Below are 27,629 nucleotides of genomic sequence, written 5' to 3'. Positions count from 1 at the left end.
CCAATGTGCGTTCACCGCGAAGTCGCTAAACACGGATGCGACCATCATGATGCTGTAAACAGAACCTGGACTCATCCGAAAAAATGACGTTTTGCCATTCGTGTACCCAGGTTCGTCGTTAAGTACACCAGGCGCTCCTGTCTGTGATGCAGCGTCAAGGGTAAACGCAACCATGGTCTGCGAGCTGATAGTCCATGCTGCTGCAAACGTCGTCGAACTGTTCGTGGAGATGGTTGTTGTCTTGCAAACGTCCCCATATGTTGACTCAAGGATGGAGACGTGGCTGCACGATCCGTTACAGCCATGCGGATAAGATGCCTGTCATCTCGACTACTAGTGATACGAGGCCGTTGGGATCCAGCACGGCGTTCCATATTACCCTCCTGAACCCAACTATTCCGTATTCTGCTAACTGTCATTGCATCTCGACCAACGCGAGCAGTAATATCGCGATACGATAAACCGCAATCGCGATAGGCTACAATCCGACCTTCATCAAAGTCAGAAAAGTGATGGTACGCATTTCTCCACCTTACGCGAGGCTTCACAACAACGTTTCACCAGACAACGCCGGTCAACCGCTGTTTGTGTGTGAGAAATCGGTTGTAAACTTTCCTCTAGTCAGCACGTTGTAGGTATCGTCACCGGCGCCAACCTTGTGTGAATGGTCTGAAAACGTAATCATTTGCACATTACAGCATCTTTTTCCTGTCGGTTAAATTTCGCGTCTGTAGCACGTAATCTTCGTGGTGTGGCAATTCTAATGGCCAGTAGTGTAATAATACCAACGTACTTAGGGTTTTGTGTACAGGCAAAAAAGTTTTACATGCTTGACGTCACATGTCTAACACATTTCTAATCAGGTGTTTGAAGTTCTTTTATACAAGAAAATACAATTTTGTACACATTTAAAGGTGAGGTTTCTGGTAAGACATAAAGTACAAAAATGCTTTAGGATTAACTACTTAGTCTGCGTATAAAAAACTTAATTTGAGAGTATTTTTTTACAGGAAGGGTAACTTGTATATTCTTTTTAAAAACAACAGAGGCGGAGTATTCCGGCAGCAGGTTGCACAAAGTGCCCGGCGGTTCAGTGCGGCTGGCACTTGGTGGGGAGACGAGGCCCAAGTTGCGGCAGCTGGCGCCAGCGCCTGCCCGACACAGCGCTAATTAAACAGCCCCCCTCCCCTGCCCCCCTCCCCCCCCCCCCCCCAGGCGTGTCCGCGGTCTGTAATCAGCGCCTTCTTAGCGCCGCGGCCACTTTGCCTTCCACACCACGGCCAGGCAGGCGAGTGTTAGCCGCAAGTGCCGTAACTGCTGCTGCTAAGGAGGCAGTCTCCAGCACAATCACAGTCGTAGCAAACAAACCCCAAGCGGAAGAAAAGCAACCGAAATCGCGCAGTTTTGCTTGTAAGGTGCTATATTTTGTGGTTTACTTATTCTAGGATTGTGAAACGTCCTCTTAGAAAAATTTATGAATTACTGTGCTGATAAACCTCTTACATTATTTGATTTTCAAACAGCTGAACAGAACTGAACGTACCCAGACATTTCTCTCTTTACTTATTCTGATCAACACTAGACTGACACACAATATTTTTAGCGCAACGCAATCTGACTTTCAATAATCTCTACCAAAGAATGGCCCTGACTAACAATAACCTATACCTTCCATGAATCACTTACCTCACAAAAATCTTCGTTACTATAACTACTGCAATACAGCGAGGGCCAAAACTGCCAGCTAAATAAAAGATTTTAACTACTGAAGGCACTAACTACTGATAGGCATAGTCAGCAAATGAAAGATTTTGATAGAGAACAAACAATGTATTTACCTTAATAAGGTTCCAAAGTCATCATATATATATATATATATATATATATATATATATATATATATATATATATATATATGTGTGTGTGTGTGTGTGTTCATGACATTACAAATTTATTGTCTCTGATGGACACACGTCCATATCATCCAGCCGGACGGTGTGGCGGTGCGGTTCTAGGCGCTTCAGTCTGGAACCGCGTGACCGCTACGGTCGTAGGTTCGAATCCTGCCTCGGGCATGGATGTGTGTGATGTCCTTAGGTTAGTTAGGTTTAAGTAGTTCTAAGTTCGAGGGGACTGATGACCTCAGATGTTAAGTCCCATAGTGCTCAGAACCATTTTACAAATAATTTTTCCTGCAACTACTGTTATAACTTTATGATACAACAACTCTTAGACCATGTTGGGTTACAACAGCGCTATGTGGGCGAGCATTATCCTGTTGAGAAACACCTTCTGGAATGCTGTTCATTAATTGCAGCGCAACAGGTCGAATCACCAGCCTGACGTACCATTTTGGAATTAGGCTGCGTGGGATAAACACGAGTGTGCTTCAGCTGCCATACGAAGTCGCACCTCAGAGCATAACTCCAGGTGTGGGTCCAGTGCGTCCAGCATGCAGACAGGTTGCTTGCAGGCCCTCAGCTGGCCTCTTTTTAACCAACACACAGCAATCGCTGCCACCCGAGGCAGAATCAAATTTCATAAGAAAGCACAACAGGCCTCCACTCCGCCCAACAATGAACTCTCGCTTGACACCACTGCAGTCGCAAACGGTGGTGGTTTGAGGTCACTGGAATCACGCAACAGGGCGTCTGCTTCGGAGCTGTCCTTGAAGTTACCAATTTTCGAGATTTCATTGTGTCGCTGTGCTCCCAACTGCTCATCAAATTGCTGCATCAGATGCAGTACGATGCGCCAGAGCCACAAGCCTAACACTATGGTCTCCGTCAAGGTACTGTCACGTGGCCGCCCGGGGCCTGGTCTTCTTGCGACCGTAGTACGTTCCCGTGACCGCCGCTGCCAGCAATCAAGTACAGCGGCTACATTCTGACAAAGTCTTTCTTTAGTATCGCGGAAGGAAGATGGAGCTTATAGTAGCCCTGTCACACGATCTGGTTTAAACTCAATGATGCGTTGATAATGGCGTTTTATTCGCCTGAAAGGCATTCTTTACTAACGTCAGCTCACCACGTCCAATGGCTCTAAGCACTATGGGTTTTAACGTCCCCTAGACTTAGAACTACACTCCTGGAAATTGAATTAAGAACACCGTGAATTCATTGTCCCAGGAAGGCGAAACTTTATTGACACATTCCTGGGGTCAGATACATCACATGACCACACTGACAGAACCACAGGCACATTGACACAGGCAACAGAGCATGCACAATGTCGGCACTAGTACAGTGTATATCCACATTTCGCAGCAATGCAGGCTGCTATTCTCCCATGGAGACGATCGTAGAGATGCTGGATGTAGTCCTGTGGAACGGCTTGCCATGCCATTTCCACCTGGCGCCTCAGTTGGACCAGCGTTCGTGCTGGACGTGCAGACCGCGTGAGACGACGCTTCATCCAGTCCCAAACATGCTCAATAGGGGACAGATCCGGAGATCTTGCTGGCCAGGGTAGTTGACTTACACCTTCTAGAGCACGTTGGGTGGCACGGGATACATGCGGACGTGCATTGTCCTGTTGGAACAGCAAGTTCCCTTGCCGGTCTAGGAATGGTAGAACGATGGGTTCGATGACGGTTTGGATGTACCGTGCACTATTCAGTGTCCCCTCGACGATCACCAGAGGTGTACGGCCAGTGTAGGGGATCGCTCCCCACACCATGATGCCCGGTGTTGGCCCTGTGTGCCTCGGTCGTTTGCAGTCCTGATTGTGGCGCTCACCTGCACGGCGCCAAACACGCATACGACCATCATTGGCACCAAGGCAGAAGCGACTCTCATCGCTGAAGACGACACGTCTCCATTCGTCCCTCCATTCACGCCTGTCGCGACACCACTGGAGGCGGGCTGCACGATGTTGGGGCGTGAGCGGAAGACGGCCTAACGGTGTGCGGGACTGTGGCCCAGCTTCATGGAGACGGTTGCGAATGGTCCTCGCCGATACCCCAGGAGCAGCAGTGTCCCTAATTTGATGGGAAGTGGCGGTGCGGTCCCCTACGGCACTGCGTAGGATCCTACGGTCTTGACGTGCATCCGTGCGTCACAGCGGTCCGGTCCCAGGTCGACGGGCACGTGCACCTTCCGCCGACCACTGGCGACAACATCGATGTACTGTGAAGACCTCACGCCCCACGTGTTGAGCAATTCGGCGGTACGTCCACCCGGCCTCCCGCATGCCCACTATACGCCCTCGCTCAAAGTCCGTCAACTGCACATACGGTTCACGTCCACGCTGTCGCGGCATGCTACCAGTGTTAAAGACTGCGATGGAGCTCCGTATGCCACGGCAAACTGGCTGACACTGACGGCGGCGGTGCACAAATGCTGCGCAGCTAGCGCCATTCGACGGCCAACACCGCGGTTCCTGGTGTGTCCGCTGTGCCGTGCGTGTGATCATTGCTTGTACAGCCCTCTCGCAGTGTCCGGAGCAAGTATGGTGGGTCTGACACACCGGTGTCAATGTGTTCTTTTTTCCATTTCCAGGAGTGTATTTAAGCCTAACTAACCTAAGGACATCACACACATCCATGCCCGAGGCAGGGTTCGAACCAACGACAGTAGCAGCAGCGCGGTTCCGGAATGAAGTGCCTAGAACCGCTCGGTCATGGAGGCCGGCCTCAAGGTAACTGACACTCACGTTCGTTACAACGTGTAATTAAAGCAACCCTGATTTGCATCCTCATAACGGTGCTACTAGCGTTACACTGATGCCACCGACGCGAAATTTAAGTATACATCCGCTTTCAGGTGTATATACATTCCTGCTAACTCTCTTCTATATCGCACAGCTCGTTCTTGATATTGCTATGTTTTTCCTGTCCTTGTATGTTTTGGCATCTACTCGACCTCCTCCAGAAGAAGAAGCTTTAGAGCTGTCGTCCTGGTTTCCTATGACACATAAAACTACAATCCACTATTGTACTCAATAACTCCAGACCTGAACACCTCATATCACTTGCATCCCGTATCTAGACCCTCCCTAATACTCATGTCTTTCTCATATGGTGGTACTACATGCAAAGTGAGGTTTTCATGAGCAATAAAAAGGGCTGAAATGATGTTTATGTTGATCTCTATTCCAATTTTCTGGGCAGGTTCAGGAACTCTCGGAACCGAGGTGATGCAAAAATGTTCAAATGTGTGTGAAATCTTATGGGACTTAACTGCTAAGGTCATCAGTCTCTAAGCTTACACACTACTTAACCTATATTATCCTAAGGACAAACACACACACCCATGCCCGACGGAGGACTCTAACCTCCGCTGTGACAGGCTGCACAGTCTATGACTGCAGGGCCTCTAGACTGCTCGGCTAATCTCGCTCGGCCCGAGGTGATGCAAAACTTTTTTTTGGTGTGTATTTCTAGATTATGAAAGGCTTATGACACAGTAAGCCAAAATAGATTGAGAGCTTATAACATGATGGGCCAAAATAAAGGATATGCTAAAAGCTAATAAAATACAATTTAATGAATATCAGAAAACCCTTATACCGTCAAACACGCTTAATAAGAAGTTTTTTTGAAGGTATAATGACCATATAACTGTACAGCAGGTTTTACTCCGCAATCTAGATTTCGGCCTTAGACCATTATCAAGTGTTTTGTATCAGTGGTGCGGGATGACACACAATCTTGTAGGGAGTTCATTACTGGTTCTCGGATGGCAGGTGCTGATGTGGACAGGTCACTATATACTTGATCCTCCATTCCCATGGTCCGACGTGATCGACCAGAAACTTTTCGACTATTACGCCTGCCCTCGTATTCCCTTCAGTCCAACGTGGTGCAAACGTCATATACCAATGCTTCACAAATCTGGGTATTGCAAGGTTCTACCAGCCGGCTAGATGGAGATGCTGAATAAGGCCCGTTTCAAGTTCTTTCATGTGATTATAACGCTGTACCACACGAGTACACAGAATCTCCTTGTCCTTTACAGTGCTCACTGAAATTCTGGCACAATTCACGCCCCTTATATACGCGAATACGCCTGGCGACAACACTAAACACAAACAATACTAATGAATCCAGAATGAGATTTTCACTCTGCAGCGGAGTGTGCGCTGATATGAAACTTCCTAGCAGATTAAAACTGTGTGCCCGACCGAGACTCGAACTCGGGACCTTTGCCTTTCGCGGGCAAGTGCTCTACCAACTGAGCTACCGAAGCACGACTCACGCCCGGTACTCACAGCTTTACTTCTGCCAGTACCTCGTCTCCTACCTTCCAAACTTTACAGAAGCTCTCCTGCGAAGCATGCAGAACTAGCACTCCTGAAAGAAAGGATATTGCGGAGACATGACTTAGCCACAGCCTGGGGGATGTTTCCAGAATGAGATTTTCACTCTGCAGCGGAGTGTGCGCTGATATGAAACTTCCTGGTAGATTAAAACTGTGTGCCCGACCGAGACTCGAACTCGGGACCTTTGCCTTTCGCGGGTAAGTGCTCTACCAACCGAGCTACCGAAGCACGACTCACGCCCGGTACTCACAGCTTTACTTCTGCCAGTACCTCGTCTCCTACCTTCCAAACTTTACAGAAGCTCTCCTTGCCCGCGAAAGGCAAAGGTCCCGAGTTCGAGTCTCGGTCGGGCACACAGTTTTTATCTGCCAGGAAGTTTCAAGTTTCAATACTACTGAACTGCGTTCACTGTAGTGCCACAGAGAACAACAACTGTAATCATTTACGTACTCGCCAATGGTGTGTCTGCGTACGATGTTCTATTAACATCCGACCACACCTGATGAACACCCGCCAGTCGATATGTAGCAAGGGAGCCAGCCACGGTGGCCGAGCGGTTCTAGGCACTTCAGCCCGAAACCGCGAGACTGCTACGTTCGCAGGTTCGAATCCTGCCTCGGGAATGGATGTGTGTGATGTCCTTAGCGTAGTTAGTCAGTAAACTTTCGAGGTATTTGTAATAAAGTTCCCGAATTTGCTGCGCTCCAGGAAAGTTGTTGCCCTCAAATTTCTGTTGGAACCGAGAGACGGCTGAAACAGAAAGTGGTAAGCTCTTAGATATTTAGTGAATCGTGAAATGTGTATCAGAAAGATAGATTACAGGTCGTAGGAGGGGGAATGTTCTTTGCAGTTGATAAATATATTGTCTCTAGTGCGGCTGAAGTTGAATGTGCAAAACTCAACTTGCCCTATTGTCACAACATATACTGCGAACAATGGATGAAGGGAAGGGAGATAGGCAGATTTCATGTTTCCCGAAAGCATTTGACTCGATGCCCCAACGCAGGCTGTTAACTAAGGGACGAGCATATGGAAGAAGTTTTCAGACATGTGAGTAGCTCTAAGACTTCTTAAATAATAGAACCCAGTATGTTGTCTCTGATGAGCACTATATATAAAATTGATTTGGCGGACAGGGTGGGCTGCAATCTGCGGTTGTTTTCTGGTGACGCTCTGGGTACGGCAAGGTGTCGAAGTTGAGTGATTGTAAGAAGGCCCAAGACAGACAAAATTTCCAGTTCATGTGATGAACAGCAGCTAGCTCTAAATGTGGAAAAGTTAATGCAGATGAGTAGGAAGAGCAAACCTTTAATGTTTGGATACAGTATTACTAGTTTCCCACCTGTCACAGTCAAGTCGTTTAAATAGAAGGACGTAACGTTGCAAAGCAATATGAAATGGAACGAGCATGTGAGAAATGTGGTATGGAATATAAAAGTCGACTTCGGTCTATTGGAAGAATTTTAGAAAGACTGACTCATCTGTAAAGGAGACCGCAGATAGGACGCTGATGCGAACTGATGTTGAGTACCACTCGAGTGTCTGGGATGCGTACCATGTCGGATTGGAGGATGACATCGAAGCAATTCAGAGGTCGGATTTGTTACCGGTAGGTTCGAACAACACGTAAGTGTTACGGAGATGCTTCGGGAACTCCAATGGGAATCGGTGGAGGGAAGGCGAGCACTCCTTTCGAGAAACAAATGGTTCAAATGGCTCTGAGCACTATGAGACTTAACATCTGAGGTCATCAGTCTCCTACACTTAGAACTACTTAAACCTAACTAACCTAAGAACATCACACACATCCATGCCCCAGGCAGGATTCGAACCAGCGACAGTAGTAGTTGCGTGGTTCCGGATTGAAGCGCCTAGAATCTCTCGGCCGTGGCGGCCGGCTTTCGAGAAGCACTACAGGGAAAATCATTTGAAGCTGACTGCCAAACGATGCTACTGCCGTCAACATACATTGCGCAGAAGTACCACGAAGATAAGATACGAGAAATCAGGGCTCAAACAGAGGAGTATAGACAGTCATTTTTCCCTCGCTCTATTTGCGACTGGAACGGAAAAGGGAATGACTAGTAGCGGTGTACAGTACCCTCCACCAAGTACCGTACTGTGCCTTACCGACTGTTATGTTGTTGTAGATGTAGGCATCTTCTGGTCGTTGTTCTTTGCCGGGGATTGTGTAACGGTTAACTTCAAGCAAAAGCTACAACTTAACAGAAATATAGGAGCATCTGAAATGAGGTTTTTTACAGCACACCATGACAGTGATGGCTCGAGGTTAAATCAAGACTGATGAAATCGGTAGGTATCTCACTGTTGGTAACGTCAAGTACATATCTACCGAAGGCGATCGCTCTCACGTTTAAAATGCCTAATCGAAGGCGGTCTACCGTGACAAGCGTAATTTTCAAACCAAAAGGAAGACGAGATATCAGGAACCGCAAGAAAGGTGACGGTAGCTCCAATACTTGCATGTCGATATATTTTACGAAATTTTTTAATAAGGAGAATAAGAGCGTATAGTAGATAGGCTGTATTTGTTGTATCCATTGCTTCATCAATTACAAAGATTCAGCTTCGAGGCCCACATCGGTACGTTTCAGTAGCTGGTAGTGCAATGCAATGGAAGTTTGACGACGTAAAGAGCTACTGGCTTTTCGGTAAGCATACATGCTTCCACGGTCGTCTGTCTATTAATAATTGGATCGCAGCTACTGTTGTAAGGAATATCGTACACAATTATCATAGTGAGCTTCAGCAGCACACTACGCTGTAACGACAACGACAGATCATCACAAATATCTAAGTCCTTGCTGACTGTGTATTGCACCACAGCAATTCTTTGACGAAGCCTGTGTTGAGAAAAGTACCACTAGCTGTGATGTTTACAACGCGTTCCACACATGAAACATAAACCTTGCTCGTATCTTCATTCTGCACGCATGTTTTCCATTTACTCAGATATCGCCCTATTGAGCAGACGGTGATGGACTTTAATCTTCAGGATGGCGCTAACGACTGACGCCTAAGCTATTACACGAGGAAAATGTGTGGACCAGCCGTTTTACTGGTTGCATATAAACAAAGGGCCGAAAGATCATAGGTGAGACCGGCTTCTCCCGCACAAAATCTTCCATATTAAAGCAATTAAAATCGTGTAGTCACCAATTTTTGGGCAGTGATTGGAAGGACTATCAAGAACAACATAGTAAAAATTTCCACCGGTGGGATGTGGGCGACGGGCGGAGGTGCGTTCAAAAGTTACTTTTTTATGTTTTTCTTGAATAACTGGAGAACCATGATTTCTAGCGAAAATGTTTCCCAGTACCAAATAAAAATAAAGCAAATTTCCTACAAAAAAGGTCCTGTTAATTTTTTTTTTCTAGGACTAGTAACTTCCGTGTCACTGACGTCACGCTTACAAATTATACTTTTCAGCCATTGTTTAAGGGAGGTATGTTACACAAAAGCTCACTTTTCAATAAGTACTCATTTAATAAACTGAAAATTTCCCCCTCCCGGGAATTTCTGCTCACTTTAGAAGGTGCGATGCTGAGAGTTGGTATAACTTTGTTAAATACCCTGTAATTTCTTCTTGTAACGTAGTGCGGAGTAACCTGATAGCTCTTCAGTTCGCAGATCTATGAAGGAGGGAACCATATTACCTCAATCCGGGAACCTACCTTCATTCATATAGGCTGCACGCCCACCCTCTCGAGCGGTACAAACCCAAGAACACGATTAACCCCTTAGTACGGCTCCCGTGCACTCAGACATGGTACGTTTAATATCTGTTCCTCACATCCATCATTTAACAATAATGAACACTACTTTTATGTCATTAAAATGCTATTTTTAGTGATCTGCAATCGTTCTTTTCCCAAAACGCAGAAAATATTACTTCTAGTTAAAAATGAGTAGGACCTCTTTTGTAGGAAATGTGATGTAGTTTAATTTTGTACTAGGAAACGTTCCCGCTAGAACCCGCGGTTTTCGAGTTACGTACGAAAAATCTAAAATTGTAACCTTTTGACACCTAACTGTAATGTAATAAAATAAAAATTATTTTTGACTCTTTTTATTTGCTATCAGTGTAATGTAATAGAATGAATATGAGCCGTGTCTTATATAAAAAAAACACACATTAACGCAGCGTCTCAGCATAAAAGAGAAATAACTAATGTAAGAGTATTATTAATAGTGTAATATGTTGTTTAATTTAGCCCGACGTGTATAAGCACTCAGTAAACTACCTCAGTTCTCAGGGTAGTTACGTAATCGTCGATTATTAATTGTCCTTTTCTTATTTACCCAACAATACAGATATTATTCCAGGCTCGTGAGAAGTCGTGTACTAATTGCACCAGAGAATATTGGCCAAGTCTGTTCGATACACACTACTACAATACGTAACTTAATATCGTGGTTTCGTCTCGATTCGCCAATATAAGATAACAAGAGTATATCTACAAATGAAAACCTATAATGGAACTGGAATCCTGTGACCAGACCTTTTCTGCTTGGGATGTTATCTCGTTATATAAAGAAAATCTGTAAGTAAAATTGTTAAATTATTACTAGCTGCCTCTGGTTTCGTGGGATCTGAAATAAAGTTAACTGTCGTAACCAACGGCACGTCTCGTAGATGAGCTAAAAGAAAAATGTTAAAGATTTTTCTAAGATGGCGACTAACAATGAAAATTCTTTGTTAAGGCCCATATCTACTTAAGACAATCCAGGTATCAGGCTACCAATTCATTGCCACGTACCAAAATTCTTTTGACAAAATAAACATTATATTTTTTGGGTCTTAAGTACAACTTACATTATGAGCTGGTACAGTAAGATGATCTTTACACAAGAAGGTCCTCTTAGGTCCGAATCCAAGCAGATAAGATAAGTGCAAGAACAAAGGAAAGATAGTTCATGCATTGAAGCGCAAGAGTTCATGGAATAAAATGTCCATTGTAGTACTATCTCTTCTTCTTTGGTGTACTTGTCGATTACTTATAAAATTTGTCGTAATATGTAGTTCACATTTTTTAAAACCCAAGTCCACCCAGGAGAAACAGTACACAACCCACCCCAATGCTCACGCCCTACCGATGGAAACTTAATATGTTGTTCATGACGCTTCCTCTTACCACTGTACAAAAATTTGCTGCTGCAGGATTTTTTCCTACTGTTTTTTACTCCTTGTTGACTGAGCTATGTAGTTCTTGTCACTAGTCTTCTTTTGTTTTCTGCAAGACAATTAATCTAAATACCAGAGACTTTAACCAGACCTCCTAGTCTCTAATCATTTATGATATTCCAGTAAGATACAAAGTAAAACTGGATGCTGCATGAATAAGAGCTAGGCGTATTGAGTGTGGATATGAACTCACTGAAGCAAAGAATTAAATCATAACGAAGAAACGACAAACATAAGTGCAGCAGTTGACACTAACATGTTCTATTTCGGTGTGTTAGATATCTGGTAAACATCAGTAAGATCAGATGAAACAAAGGTAGTACTGCAGTTCACTAAGAGAATACAATTAAAAATGTGCGATACTGTCAGTGCCATAAGTTATTATTTACTGCACTGAACAAATTTATCCATATTCATTTAAGAACAAGTGATGGAAAATGACAACAGACACAGTTATTAATTCGCCATTACAGTGTACAGTTCATGCAGTGAAACGGAGTGCGGGTGACAATATGCATGAGCTAATATTCTTAAATACAATGAACAGATGTAGAAAAAGTCATGCCACTTACATTCTTGGTCTCGATCACGCATGAACCAACAGCTGAATCCCTAAAAATGAAAAGAAAATTCAAAATATAAGTTATAGATATTGAATAACTGTAAATCGAACTGCTGCAGTAAACATTGGGATCATAAAGAAAATTTCAAACGAATTTCTCTAGAAAGTGACAAAAAAGAATTCAGAAAATCCTTTGCTATAAACAAACATATTTCACGAAAGCAAACAAAATAATTTGGTTTCAGTAAAAGAAAAACAATCTTATTTCAAAAATATGATCCTGTTTCACATCTCTGAGTAAAATCAAAACACATGGTACAATGTAGATTTGCAGCATGGTGAAGACATAGGTTGTTAACCACCGGTAGTGAAACTGGAAACCGTGCGTTTCCGTGTGTCACCATAGTCCCCTGAAGCAGAACTAAGAGTGTAAATCTTGCAACTGATTCTCTTCCATAAATTACGAAACACTGATGCGAAAATGAAAAATGTACTTTTCACGTACTGCCAATGATTGAAAACACGGAGGTATTATACACTGAAGCCTTCAAGAAGTATTCGACAGCATTTCAATTTAGCTCTTTCTATCTTGCAATTTAACATTGGTATTTTCTTTTTTATATTTTCTTGTACCTTGGTTCTAACAGTACTACATCAATCCGTCTTTTTTAAATCTGCGAGCTTCGTTTTACGCTATAAGATCATTTTAACGTATTTTGTTACATGCAAAAAGTCGTTGCTACAACTCAATGTCGCGTGCGTCTCTGTAAGTCTCAGTGCCTTTAAGAACTTGGCGGAAAATATTTTTTTTTAAATCAACAAGCGTTCTACAAAAATTCATTCACCTTTAATTGTGGGCTTGGACACTAGAAATAGCCAGTCTCTTGGTTCCAGCTTTACAATTCGTAGCCGGCTGTTGTGGCCGAGCGGTTCTAGACGCTACAGTCTAGAATGGCGCGACCGCTACGGTCGCAGGTTCGAATCCTGCCTCGGGCATGGGTCTGTGTGCTGTCTTTAGGTTAGTTAGGTTTAAGTAGTTCTACGTTCTAGAGGACTGATGACCTCAGAAGTCTGAACCGTTTTAAAATTCGTAAGACGTTAGAACAACGAAATGTGTGGAGTTATGAAGCAAGAAACTTGGGTAACGGCATCACTACCTGCCAGTGTGACCCTGCAGCTCATATTGTTTGATGTTATTAAGCCGCGTCTGGCATCCTGGCCGGGAAGTGAACCGGAAATATTCCCTTCGCCCATCTGGAGCAATGACATACATACTCTGTCGGCATCCAAGACATGAGAAGTAAACATAAGAACAGTTTCGGCAAGCTCCAGCAACCGTCCTAAACGACGCTACGGCAGCAGCCAGTTACAAACAAGTGCGTAGTTCTGGCTCTCAGCATCCGTAATGCTGGCCACGTGATAGTATCACTACTTCCGACACCCAGTGTAAATAAAGAAGAGCGGGATACATGGCGTCTTGACCACGCTTTTCGTCACATTCGTTAATCGACCGATCCGGACTTCTCAAGCTCTCAGAATACTGTGGAATTGGGTGTGTGGAAGGACTCTGTTGTTTCTTATTTTCGATTATGGTTCACAGTGATAGAAAGGCTCTTCTCGCCTCTGGGCTTATATTGTGACTGTGCCTGTACCTTACGTTCAGTCTGACAACACGCAGGAGATGGGCAAAAATATTGACAGACCGCAAGAAATTCATACTTTAAAATAAATTCAGATGGTAGCTAAGCCTAAAGATTGCGCTGTTATGTGTGACCACGAACGGTAGCTGTACAGTTTCTCAATACAATGCAAGTGTCAGCCGTGAGTGCATTACGTCGGTTGGTGTCCATAGGCAGATGATTCCGTAACCAAGTCCGCCGAAGTGTTCGGTGTTTCGAGAGGCACCGTGTCGAAGATTTGTTCTGCATATAGAAGCGAAAAACGTCATCCGCTGCGTCACAACTACGGGTGAAATTGTGTGTTATCTCGGCGGACGGTCATCGAAGAGTATTCCAAAGAGTAATAATAAGACGACAGCGACAAAACTAAAATGTCGCACTCACGAAGCCTCTCAGCACCAAAACAACAGGAACGGAGTTCCATAAGTAGGAAATTGCATGGGTGAGCTAGAATTCCAAAACCGCTTATCACTGATGCAAATTCCCGTAACAGTAAAAAAGTTGTGTCTAGTCATAAAACCTGGGCTGTGGAGCAATGGGTGAAAGCTATTTCGTCGGACGAGTGTTGTTTCCCACTGTTTCTATTTGGTTTCCAAAGAAATGTAGGAACACGCGAGGCAACGCTGACCCAGTGGCTTATCATAGAAGACAGACTCAGCAACTGCAAACTTATATTTGACAACAACAGAATGAAAGAGAATTTTATAAATGCAGTGGAACAGAAGAATGCTGGAGATTGGACGGACGGATCGAGTAACTAATCAGGATCATTACATGGGCTCCAGCAGCCAGCATCAATTATCATGGAAGTTTTCTGGGCGTGATATCGCACTACATTGTAAAAAATCATTACAGGTGAAGCCAACGTTTCGGCCACGGCTGCAGTTGCCAACATCTGGGTTCACTCGTCCAGAAGAAGACCACTGTACAATACGACGCAATACCATACCCAGAAAACTTGTATGCGAATGATCAGGAGGTACTATCGAACTGGGAGAAAAAGTTAATTTATGGTACAACGTGATTAAAAGAACGGATCGGTTCATAGGAATTTTCCTGAAGCAACACGAAAATGCCAATTTGATGATCGAGGGCAGCGCGAGTCAAAAATTTTAGGGAGAAACCAAAGCCTTCTATAGTAGATAGGTTGACATAGGTATAGATACAGTGATTACGTAGAGATGAAGAGGATTGCACAGGAAAGACTAGAGTGGGAGGTTCATCAGTGTGGGACTGAGGATCATAAAGTTTCGTAGAAAGTGGCAGCTCTATTACACCGTCTTCGATGGCGATCAAAGATACATTTGTACCGGACAGTTCCTCCTCGTTAAGAACGACTACAGTGACAGACTGAGGGAGAGAAATTCCAAGCATTTACAGGTCCTAATATACGATCTGTCTACGAAAAGTGTAACTGTAAACGTTAGCGGTAGACATATCAAGTTTTAACTCGTTCACCGCGCACTGTGACCAATATATTGGTAAAATTACTTACGCCGGGCCTGCGAATACCGTACGGAAAATAACACAAGCTAGTCCGTTTGAAATTTCTGCTACCTCATGAGATCATAATTTTATTTCAGTTTTTTAGGTGATGGAATTATTATATCGCACGTAACGTAGATTATGTGTCTGTGAGGTTAAAAATAAATAAGGCTTGACAAGCTGTCATGGCTCTGTTTCACACGTGAGTGAAACGTCTGTACTGGTACGCGCGTCACCTGCTGTAGCTGTCCACCTTCGGTTCAGTGAACGCGCAAGTACAGTCGTGGACAAAACGAGCGAGAGACCTCCTCTTTTCGTTATGCTGATCCGCACAGCTTTAAAGTCTGCTACACAAAATAACAGGCAAGGCGACGAAGTGCTACCAACATCCGCTGGTGAATCCTGTGGATGCCTTGGGGAGATGGAGGGAATATTTTGAAGAGTTGCTCAACGTAAGTGAAAATGCGATCGGTAATGTTTCAGATTTCGAGGTAGAAGGGGATAGGAATGATGATGGAAATAGGATAACATTTGAGGAAGTGGAGAAAATGGTGAATAGATTGCAGTGCAATAAAGCAGCTGGGGTGGATAAAATTAAGTCAGAACTCATCAAATACAGTGGAATGTCAGGTCTTAAATGGCTACACAGGATAATTGAAATTGCCTGGGAGTCGGGACAGGTTCCATCGGACTGGACAAAAGCAGTAATCACACCAATCTTTAAACATGGAAACAGAAAAGATTGTAACAACTACAGAGGTATCTCTTTAATCAGAGTTGTGGGTAAAATCTTCTCAGGTATTGCTGAAAGGAAAGTGCGAGTATTAGTTGAGGACCAACTGGATGAAAATCAGTGTGGGTTTAGGCCTCTTAGAGGTTGTCAGGACCAGATCTTTAGTTTACGGCAAATAATGGAGAAGTGTTATGAGTGGAACGGGAATTGTATCTATGCTTTATAGATCTAGAAAAGTCATACGACCGGGTTCCTAGGAGGAAGTTATTGTCTGTTCTACGAGATTATGGAATAGGAGTCAAACTTGTGCAAGCAATTAAAGGTCTTTACATGGATAGTCAGGCAACAGTTAGAGTTGACGGTAAATTGAGTTCATGGTTCAGAGTAGTCTCAAGGGTAAGACAAGACTGCAACCTGTCTCCACTGTTGTTCATATTATTTATGGATTATATGTTGAAAACAATGGACTGGCTGGGTGAAATTATGATATGTGAACACAAAATAAGCAGTCTTGCATATGCGGATGACTTAGTGTGATGGCAGAATCGATTGAAAGTTTGCAAAGTAATATTTCAGAGCTAGATCAGAAATGTAAGGACTATGGTATGAAGATTAGCATCTCCAAAACGACAGTAATGTCAGTGGGAATGAAATATAAACGGACTGAGTGCCAAATAGGAGGAACAAAGTTAGAACAGGTGGACGGTTTTAAGTACTTAGGATGCATATTCTCACATGATGGCAACATAGTGAAAGAACTGGAAGCGAGGTGTAGCAAAATTAATGCAGTGAGCGCTCAGCTACGATCTACTCTCTTCTGCAAGAAGGAAGTCGGTAGCAAGACTAAGTTATCTGTGCACCGTTCAATCTTTCGACCAACTTTGATGTATGGGAGCGAAAGCTGGGTGGATTCAGGTTACCTTATCAACAAGGTTGAGGTTACGGATATGGAAGTAGCTAGGATGATTGCAGGTACTAGTAGATGGGAACAATGGCAGGAGGCTGCCACAATGAGGAAATCAAAGAAAAACTGGAAATGAACGCTATAGATGTAGCAGTCAGGGCGAACAGGCTTAGATGGTGGGGTCATGTCACAGGCATGGGAGAAGCAAGGTTACCCAAGAGACTCATGGGTTCAGCAGTAGAGGGTAGGAGGAGTCGGGGCAGACCAAGGAGAAGGTACCTGGATTCGGTTAAGAATGATTTTGAAGTAATAGGTTTAACATCAGAAGAGGCACCAATGTTAGCACTGAATAGGTGATCATGGAGGAATTTTATAAGGGGGGCTATGCTCCAGACTGAACGCTGAAAGGCATAATCAGTCTTAAATGATGATGATTATGATGATGATGCTTTCAATAATGTTTGTGACTATATTAATAGTGATTAGTGTGTGAAACACAATACGTAAATGCAAGATATAAATGAAAGAAGAAACGCTAATTAATATGAACTGTACTAATAAAAATAAATTTCAGCTTATCGACATAACATAACTGTACCCCAGATCGTAATGAATTAGCAAAACGGGTTTTAAGGGCTGGGTTGACAGATAGACGGTCAAGAAAATGAGACTAGTAGGGTTCCATTTTTACCGATTTAGGTGACGAAATCCTAACAACGAAAATAGCTACAACAGTCACTGACGATGAGGGCGCATAATAATTCCCCCTACTCTTTATTGGAAATGTTATAGTTGCAGTCGATACATCAGCATGTTACTCGTAGCTATGCTTTTGATCCAAATCACGTTTACAGGAATGCAAATAAAATCCATTTGCCTATACGCATGGAAATTCAGATCCCAGTATTAATGCCACCGCGTTTTAGAAGTGCGAGCATTCCCATTCCTAGGTAGCTTAAGAAACACTTCAGCTAATGAACGTTTTCTGTCTGTGGCTAGTCTAATGGAGAATTCGAAACATTGTAGAATAATTTTGGCAGCTATGTAGCCGTTTATTTCCTGGGGTGCTGCAGAATTATCCTACTAAATTTACTCGCTAATAACAGTATTGTGTTACTTCGATAAACATCCCGAATGATTGTCAAATAAGCGGTGACATAAATGTACAAAATTTTTGTTTTTGAGTCCAGAAAACTCTATGCAACAGAAACTGCAGATCATTTTGCCATTTTCATTTCGATATTGCCGGCTTATTCAAGTCTGGGGCAATAAGAGAGGGCTGTTTGCCTGGGTTGTCTGCTAGAGTAGTGAAAGGTGTTTGCTACTGCAAGGGAGGTCTTGTTTGTTTTCGGTTCTAATCTCCATGGAAGCAGATAGACTATCAGTAAAGCAATTTTAAGAAATTCTCGCATCCCCAATACGTTTTGTTGCTACCTTTATTCTGTACCGGCGCCCTGTCGATGTAAATATGAAGATCTAGAATTTCATACTTGTTACTGATTACTTTTTCTGCTTCTGTCAATAATTGAATTGACTTAGTGTGGCACTGAATGATTTTTAACTGAATTTCGTTATGAATCTTCAATCATTGCTAAATCTGCACACTTTCATGGTAGATCAGCAACGGTAATCTAATATGATTGGTCTGAACGTTGTTTCGCAGCCAAAAACGCGTAATATTCTGCTAATTCGTAACGATCTGGGGTGCTTTGCCTTACTAAAACAATTATATTATGTCGATAATCTGAAATTCATTTCTATTAGTACAATTCATACTAATTAGCCTTTCTTCTTTCATTTACATCTTATTTTTACGTGTTGTGTTTAACACACTAAGCAGCATTAATATAGTCATACGCATGATTGAAAACAGTCTGACAACGTTCGGATAGTTTGTCAATTTTATGGCTGTGCATAGTATGTTGGTAGCACTTCGTCGCCTTGCCTATTATGCTGTGTAGCAGACTTTAAAGCTGTGCGGATCAGCATAACGAAAAGGGGAGGGGTCTCGCTCGTTTCGTCCACGATTGTACCTGCACGTGCACACGTGCTCAAAGAACGCTTCAAATGGCTCTGAGCACTATGGGACTTAACATCTGTGGTCATCAGTCCCCTAGAACTTAGAACGACTTAAACCTAACTAACCTAAGCACATCACACACATCCATGCCCGAGGCAGGATTTGAAACTGCGAGCGTAGCTGCTCGAAGAATAACGAGCGGCAGAGCGAATACCCCAAGCTGATCGGGCGCTACTGTTAGACAGTAAGAGAAGCCACGACAGGTGTAACGATCAAAATTACCTACAAACAATAAGTCTCTCCTGAACAATTCTTTTTGTGCAAGACAGGGAATCTGCTGAATGGTATCTAAAAACGAACACGAGTTTTACTACATTGCAAAATTATTTCCACATGAAACGAAATAAGTTTGCCATGGTTCCTGTAGCTCCGGGAAACATTCAGATGTCATGAATGTATATCAACAAATGGGCTCTTCTCATCTGTTTCAAAATAAATAACAAGCATCTTAATGAAGACGTAGTTTCATTCCTGGATGTGGATTACATCCAAAAGTGATTCGAGAAATGATGAGAGCATGCTGAAAAGTAATGCATCCGAGTTTTTTATATGAAAACTCAAAGCCTTTAAATACAACAAAGTCTGTTAACATTCTGCATCTTTATTCTTCATGCGACGAACACATTTCTCCCAATGAGAAATCAGTTTGTTGATACCGTAACTTGTGAATGTTTGAGTTTTTTGACGTATACGTCCTTAAGCGTGCTTGCACCGTCTCATCACTATAAAAGTGGCGTCTTCAAAGGTGTTCTTTTAGTTTTGTAAACAGATGAAAAGCGGTTGAGGGCAAGTCGAGACTGTATGGAGTACGATCGATGACAATGAAATAAGGGCGTAGGACTGATGTAGATGTATAGCGCTCGCATGTGGCTCGGCGTTCTCTTGCTGAAGGAGACTGAGCTCCATGTGTGGAAGAACTCTTTGAATTCGAAAATCTATTACAGAGTGCTGTTTCTCGCGCACCGACATAGTTACAAGTCGCCATGTTACACACTGCAGTTCGAAGAGGCAGATGGTTGCAAATATGTAGGCGTGGAGAATAAGGATAGAAAATTTTATTAACGTTTTATTTAAAAAGCTTTGTTTTCACATAAATAATTCGGAGGCATAGCTTTACATAACGGCCTTGTATACTTTTCGGAATACTTAAACTGGAGGAAGTGGAACAATTTAAAAATCAAGGAAGAGAAAACAAACACCTGAGTGCGGGATTGAGTTGATAAACGTCATCAGTATGATTCTTAGTGATCTCCCTTTTTTGCTCTAAGCATGACGGAACTGCTCACATATAAAAGGTACTAATTAAACCGTAGCGCCCACATACTCTTGTAAAATATAGAAAAGTGGAGGCAGTCTTATCCCATCTTACTGCTGTATTGTAATTTTAGTAACTAACTGTACAGCATTAAAGAGATTTCGGAAAGTTGCCGTGCAGTCACAACATACAGGGATCACAACCTTTTATTTTTTGCGTTTTTCTTCTCCTTCCTGAAACGTTTCTGCTTATGTAGGTGGACCATAGAGCCTCTCTTTTTCTCCTACGGTTTTATCATTCAGCGTCACTTCCCATTGGAGACGTCTGTAGTGGACATCATCCTTCACCTAGTCTCTCCACCTCGTTCGTGATCTTCCAATTGGTCTTCGTCCAGAGTCTGTCCATTCTAGGGCTCTTCTTGTAAGTCTTTCTGGTTACATTCTTTTACTGTGGCCATACCATTTAAGCCTATTTCTTTTTTACGTTCGTCATCAGAATGTGTACGCTCGCCGAGCTTGCAGTATGCTCAGTGTGCCCACCTTGCTGGTACACTGCTTCTTCGCTGCAAACTGTGATGGTTGTGGCCACCTAACAACAAAAGCTTTCTGTGGTTCCCTGGACTACTGTTGTTAACAACCGTCCGCACCTGCTTTAGATTACTTGGGTTGTTGCGTAGACTGCCTCTTTTACTTGCTGCCATAAGAAAAAATCAGAGGGATTAATATCTGGACTGTGTTGCGACCATATCGAACGTCCTTGAAAACGTTCTGGATATCGATGGGATATCACACGGTGCCTGAAATGTTCACGCAGGAAGTTCAGAATAACATTTGCTGTATGAGGACGAGCTCCATATTGCTTGAACTATTGTGTCTCCGTTGGTAAACCTGCTGAACCGGCCACTGTAGCCGAGAGGTTCTAGGCACTTCAGTCTGGAACCGCGCGACCACTGCGTCGCAGGTTCGAATCATGCCTCGGGCATGGATGTGTGTGGTTCCTTAGGATAGTTAAGTTTAAGTAGTTCTAAGTTCTAGGGGACTGGTGACCTCAGATGTTAACTCCTACAGTTGTCAGAGCCATTTGAACTATTTTTTGAAACCTGCTACATAAAGTTGCGGAAGAAAATTGTCCTACAGCTTGTCCATGTAGTGCGCACAGTTAGTTGTGCCGTTGAAAAAGGTTGGCCCAATGATCTCATGGCTGGCATTTCCACCCCATAAACCCTTACTTTTCTACATAATTTTAAATCTTGTTTACAGCATTAGGAACTTCTCGAGCCCAGAACCTGATATTCTGCCCATTGACGCTACCGTCCAGATGTCAGGGAAACGTGCTTACGAATCATGGCATCATCATTTGCAAGAACAGAAGTCGCAAAGTGTAAGCACCGTACCTTGCTATTTTCCTTCAGTTTGCACAAGACTGTTATTTGGTATGGGAATAATTTCACGTCAGCTTCAAGAACGACGTGAGATGCCAAATCTGGCGAAAGCACGCCTCATGGATTTTATAGAGCTTCGTGTCAAAGCCTCGATATCCCCTGGCGTACTGGACTGTGTTCGCGCGAAGACTGCTGACTGTTTCAAGCTTCGTGGTTGGCCCATACGTTGTCTGTCTGCAGGACACCCACGCCACACAGAAGTGAACACGAAAAAGTCGCTGTCACTCCTACACTTTTAGTTCCCGCGTAGAACAACACAGTTTTTACATTATTTTCCAGCATCGACCGGCCTTTGCCCGACATTCTGCTGAACTGAAGCGGCGGCAGCACCCATGCATGAAATTGGTGAACTACGAACTACGGCTGCTCGTCAAAACATTCAATCGTTAACAACCTGCAAATAAAATATTCGTAGGACGATATGAATGTATGACATTTCTTTTGCCACACTGTATATTGGAAACGACATTCACGGGCAGCTATACAAGTCTGACACAGCCTAATTTTATTGCAAACCACTTTCTGCACCACTGATTGTGATATGCTTCTCACGTACCCAGTTATTTCAGTTTTTACGTCACAAGGCGTGCATGGGCAGTTGAGATACGCCACAGATTTTCCTGCCTACCAAAAAGAAACGGCTGGTGGAATGCCCAGCGAGAGAGGGTGCCGTAGTAAATTTTATGAGATGAAACTCTTACAGAGGACGCAAAAAGCTGTGTGTACAGTATCGTCATCTTGTTGAAACCTTGAGAAGTTTATTTTGTCTTTCTTTAGCTGGCCAATGAAATCATGGATCACTGAAAAATAACGTTCGATTTATACGGTTTCTTCAAAAAAGAAAGGTCCAATAACGTGCCGTTTGGATATTCCTACCCATACCCCAGTGTTCTGATGATGCAATTGAGTTTCAAGCGCAGCACGAGGATTCTCCGTTGATCACAATCGTGTGTTTTGTCTGCGGAACAACATCTGTTCTATACAGTGACATCAAGAATATCAAAGGCATTCCTCTCAATAACAAATGTAAGCTATTTGCAGTAACGTAAATCATCTGCGCTAAAGGATTTGCTTTTTATGATCCATATCTTCCAAATCATGTATTGCCGTCTCTTTGTACGGGAACGCTTTCTATGTTTGCCTGATCGCTTCACGGGAAGTTGCAAGAAAGATATCTTTTCCTTGTGCTAACTTGCCCAATGATTTTATTCGTCTCAGCTGCAGAGAGTCAGAAATATCGAACAATTTCTGTTCGTTTAATTTACATGGTTTTCGAGTTTGTTCGGCAACTAATACTGAATCTGTCTCTCAAAATTTCTCAATAAGTCGATGAGGTACGCATTACGACGATGTACAACTGTTTCAAGAAAATTTCCAACAGTTACTTGTTGCGCTCAATCTGTGTAATAATCTCCTTGTCCAAACACATGTTCAACAAGAAAAATACTAGAAAGACCCATAATTTAAGAACAAACAGAACATCTAAATACTACACGCTGCCTTCAGTAGATTTCATCAGCTGAACCAAATAGTTAACAATTCCTCAACAGTGGAACGAGTTAAAAAAGAATCGCGTATCTGTGAAAATACAGACCTCCCAACGTGTGTTCTGCTAACGTTGTTTCGGACTTCCAATGTAATCTACAGTCAGTACACATCTACTTTCCGAACACTGTATGTATTTATCAACGACAAATCGAGAACTACTTGTTACAAAACAATGAAAACTGGCATATATTAACGTTCACGACATCGTACCACTAACACGACGTAAAGCTACTACATTCATCAAGCATTAAACAGGCGCTCACATAGTACAATTGCCTAGAACTTTGCCACATCATATTTGAAGCTTCACGCCACTTGTTACGGAAACAGCATTCATAGTCAATAAAACATCCCTCCTTTTCCTCCAATCTCAATTTCATCTAATTCGTGATCAACAACTTTAAGTTTCCCGCTATCCGCAATTCTCCTACTTTTCATTAGTTTCATATTTCAGTTGTTTACTCTCAGTCTATATTCTGTACTCATTAGACTGTTCATTCTATTCGTCAGGTCTTGTAATTCTCCTTTCTAACATTCATGGCGGTGTCTGGTTGTTCCATATCGTGTCTCGCTACCACTTTCGCGCAACGACGCTCTGAGCGTGTTTTTTAGGGAATGGAATAGTTTGAACCTGGGACCTGTTGCTGCTAAGGAGACGTCACACCACACATGACATGTAGAATTCAGAAGAGTTCAGTGAGACTAGCGATGATATAACCAAATACTTAATGATTTCAGCGTCAGCTCCACTTCACTCCCTGCAAAAGAATCTTTATACTAACTAAATTTAGTGGAAGGGGTTCAAGGCTTTCCTATTTTTAGTTAGCTGGTAAAATAACGTCCAAAAAGCAGTTAAGTTTACCATTGGAAATTTTATTCTACGTACAAAACATTGTTTATAAATTGCACTATTGATAAAAGGAAGTGTTATAATACAGCATGGTAAAAACCAATTGCGTTCAACAAAAATGTGAACGAATATCCCTGACTGAGTTTCCAAGTTCTACAACGGATCGAAGGATGACCTATGCCATATCACGTCTATAATCTAGGTTTAAATTAAGTTTCACAAAAGAGAAAACTATCAAAATGGTCTACAGTGACCCTCAATTACCTTTAATTACTTATCTAACTTGTCGTAAATTACAGTGGCTGATGTGGCTTCTCAATAACTATATAAAAGAAAAATCATCGCGTTTCAGATCTGTTCTTCAAGTGGCAAATGTGAACACCATGAGTTTTAATTAACGATTTACATTAGTATTACGCAAAAAAAGGGAATGTAACAGATGAGACTTCTGCAGTTCTGAGTGAAGCCTTATGCGCTCAAAAAGGCGGCATCGCGTGCGTTCATTACCTTGTCGGTGTTTAGGCAACGTCAGGGCGGCAGCGGCCGACGCAGCAGCCATCCAGCTCGCCGTCTCGGAACTAACTAACTCCTAACTTCTCCTTACTACAGTTTACCGAAGTTAGCTAAAAAAAACTATCTGGCTGTGTTTTAATCTTACCAATCAGGGTCTCAATGTTAACCTTAAGCTCCGCCTACAAAAATTTTGTCTGTCCAATGAGAAACGTTATACTTTTCGTGGTGGGGCAATGTTATTAAAGTTTGCAACGTAACAGAGACGCGAAAAAGTCTCACGCTAAAACATGCGGGTAGTGTGGCCTTTTTTGTGTTATCGTAAGATCTATACTGTTTTTCTGGAGGGCTCTAGCTTTTAACATGGGCTGGCGGGTGGTCCTTGACGGAACAAAGACACGAAAAAGTCTCACGCTAAAACTCGCGGGTGGTGTAGTCCTAATGGTTAGCCGGCGACGTGGGTGTCCAGTCCGTCCCTTATCGTAGGACCTTCTACACTCCTGGAAATGGAAAAAAAGAACACATTGACACCGGTGTGTCAGACCCACCATACTTGCTCCGGACATTGCGAGAGGGCTGTACAAGCAATGATCACACGCACGGCACAGCGGACACACCAGGAACCGCGGTGTTGGCCGTTGAATGGCGCTAGCTGCGCAGCATTTGTGCACCGCCGCCGTCAGTGTCAGCCAGTTTGCCGTGGCATACGGAGCTCCATCGCAGTCTTTAACACTGGTAGCATGCCGCGACAGCGTGGACGTGAACCGTATGTGCAGTTGACGGACTTTGAGCGAGGGCGTATAGTGTGCATGTGTGAGCCCGGGTGGACGTACCGCCGAATTGCTCAACACGTGGGGCGTGGGGTCTCCACAGTACATCGATGTTGTCGCCAGTGGTCGGCGGAAGGTGCACGTGCCCGTCGACCTGGGACCGGACCGCAGCGACGCACGGATGCACGCCAAGACCATAGGATCCTACACAGTGCCGTAGGGGACCGCACCGCCACTTCCCAGCAAATTAGGGACACTGTTGCTCCTGGGGTATCGGCGAGGACCATTCGCAACCGTCTCCATGAAGCTGGGCTACGGTCCCGCACACCGTTAGGCCATCTTCCGCTCACGCCCCAACATCGTGCAGCCCGCCTCCAGTGGTGTCGCGACAGGCGTGAATGGACGGACGAATGCAGACGTGTCGTCTTCAGCGATGAGAGCCGCTTCTGCCTTGGTGCCAATGACGGTCGAATGCGCGTTTGGCGCCGTGCAGATGAGCGCCACAATCAGGACTGCATACGACCGAGGCACACAGGGCCAACACCCGGCATCATGGTGTGGGGAGCGATCTCCTACACTGGCCGTACACGTCTGGTGATCGTCGAGGGGACACTGAGTAGTGCACGGTACATCCAAACCGTCATCGAACCCATCGTTCTACCATTCCTAGACCGGCAAGGGAACTTGCTGTTCCAACAGGACAATGGACGTCCGCATGGTGCCACCCAACGTGCTCTAGAAGGTGTAAGTCAACTACCCTGGCCAGCAAGATCTCCGGATCTGTCCCCCATTGAGCATGTTTGGGACTGGATGAAGCGTCGTCTCACGCGGTCTGCACGTCCAGCACGAACGCTGGTCCAACTGAGGCGCCAGGTGGAAATGGCATGGCAAGCCGTTCCACAGGACTATATCCAGCATCTCTACGATCGTCTCCATGGGAGAATAGTAGCTTGCATTGCTGAGAAAGGTGGATATACACTGTACTAGTGCCGACATTGTGCATGCTCTGTTGCCTGTGTCTATGTGCCTGTGGTTCTGTCAGTGTGATCATGTGATTTATCTGACCCCAGGAATGCGTCAATAACGTTTCCCCTTCCTAGGACAATGAATTCACGGTGTTCTTATTTCAATTTCCAGGAGTGTAGCTTAACACAGTTCTGCTCTCGGCTTCTGTTCTCGTTTCTCCCCTCGGAACTGCGTCGGTCTCACGGTGGGAAGGTACGACATGCATTTAGGCATTCTTGTGTTAGTCTGTGGTATTCCATTTGATCACTCGTTACTCGTATTACTTTGGTTAATTTAATGTCACGATTTATTCGGAGCTATGTGACATACTACTGGATTTGCTTATCATGTCAGGGTTTTCATGGAAGGTGTTGGATTTGCCTGACACGTTACACCTTTACTCACATAAAGGATAGCAATGTCATCAGCTAATATCCTTTCACTCTGAAATGTAATCGCACCTTTCCACCTTTGTTTCATTTCCATCACCACTTCGTCAATCTACAGACTGAACAGAAGGGGTGACACACTGCATTCCTATCATATATCCATTTTAATTCGAGTATTTCGTTCTTGGTCTTCCAATCTTATTGTTCCCTCTTGGTTCTTATACATATTGTAGAATACCCATCTTTCCCTATAGCTTACTCCCATTTTATTAAGGACCTCGAACAATTTGAACTATTTTGCATTGTCGAACACAATTTCCAGGTCTACACATCTTTTTCTTCAGTCCTGCTGCCGAAAATCTGATGGTATGACACCAGTCTCATACATATTCTACTTTTGTTTATCATCTGCATTTGTTCTTGGTGTAGCAATTTTAACGGCCAGTAGTGCAGTTCATTAGCGACAGTGAATTTTCTACGGTTTCCATGATATGACATTTCAGTCGCAAGAAATTACTTACATGTCTGGGCTACTAATAAGATCTCACGAGAAACAATTAATATTATTGCCTTACAAGTACATCAATGGAATTGAAAACTGTTATGTGACGGACAGCTTGACCGATACTGTGATTAAAATTTCATCTTTAGGTGAGATTATCGTTAGTAGCTTGAGAACAGGAAAACGTCTTCCCTGTAGATGAAGAATGGGGTGTGTAATTGAGGGCCGTGGCGTGTCTCTAGCGTTCCTGCAACTTTTCTGGTGGAATTCGCAACACAGCGCGCCCAGAGGACGAACAGGTGCGTTTTCTCGCTATCTAGCGGCCTTCGAGATAGTCTGGACCATAGTCTTGAGGGATACGCATTATAACTTCCAATAGCACGGAGGTTGTTGCGTGTAATGACTGCAGAGTAAGGAATGAGTTGGATCCGAAATAACAGTTAGCTAAG

The 27,629-nt window shown here is 43.6% G+C and overlaps 1 protein-coding gene across 1 annotated transcript in view; it reads right to left on the bottom strand.

The window, feature by feature from the left end:
- LOC126278767 (uncharacterized) overlaps positions 1–27,629 on the bottom strand; it is a 779,239-nt gene that overhangs the window by 248,554 nt on the left and 503,056 nt on the right. The window contains exon 3 of the mRNA XM_049979044.1: positions 12,040–12,079. The gene's annotated coding sequence lies outside the window, so the exon portion shown is untranslated. The remainder of the gene's footprint in view (positions 1–12,039; positions 12,080–27,629) is intronic.

Source organism: Schistocerca gregaria, chromosome 6 (genome assembly GCF_023897955.1).
Source record: "Schistocerca gregaria isolate iqSchGreg1 chromosome 6, iqSchGreg1.2, whole genome shotgun sequence".
NCBI lineage: Eukaryota > Metazoa > Arthropoda > Insecta > Orthoptera > Acrididae > Schistocerca > Schistocerca gregaria.
Note: the sequence above shows the minus strand (reverse complement) of the source record. Positions and strands in the feature narration are given on the sequence as shown.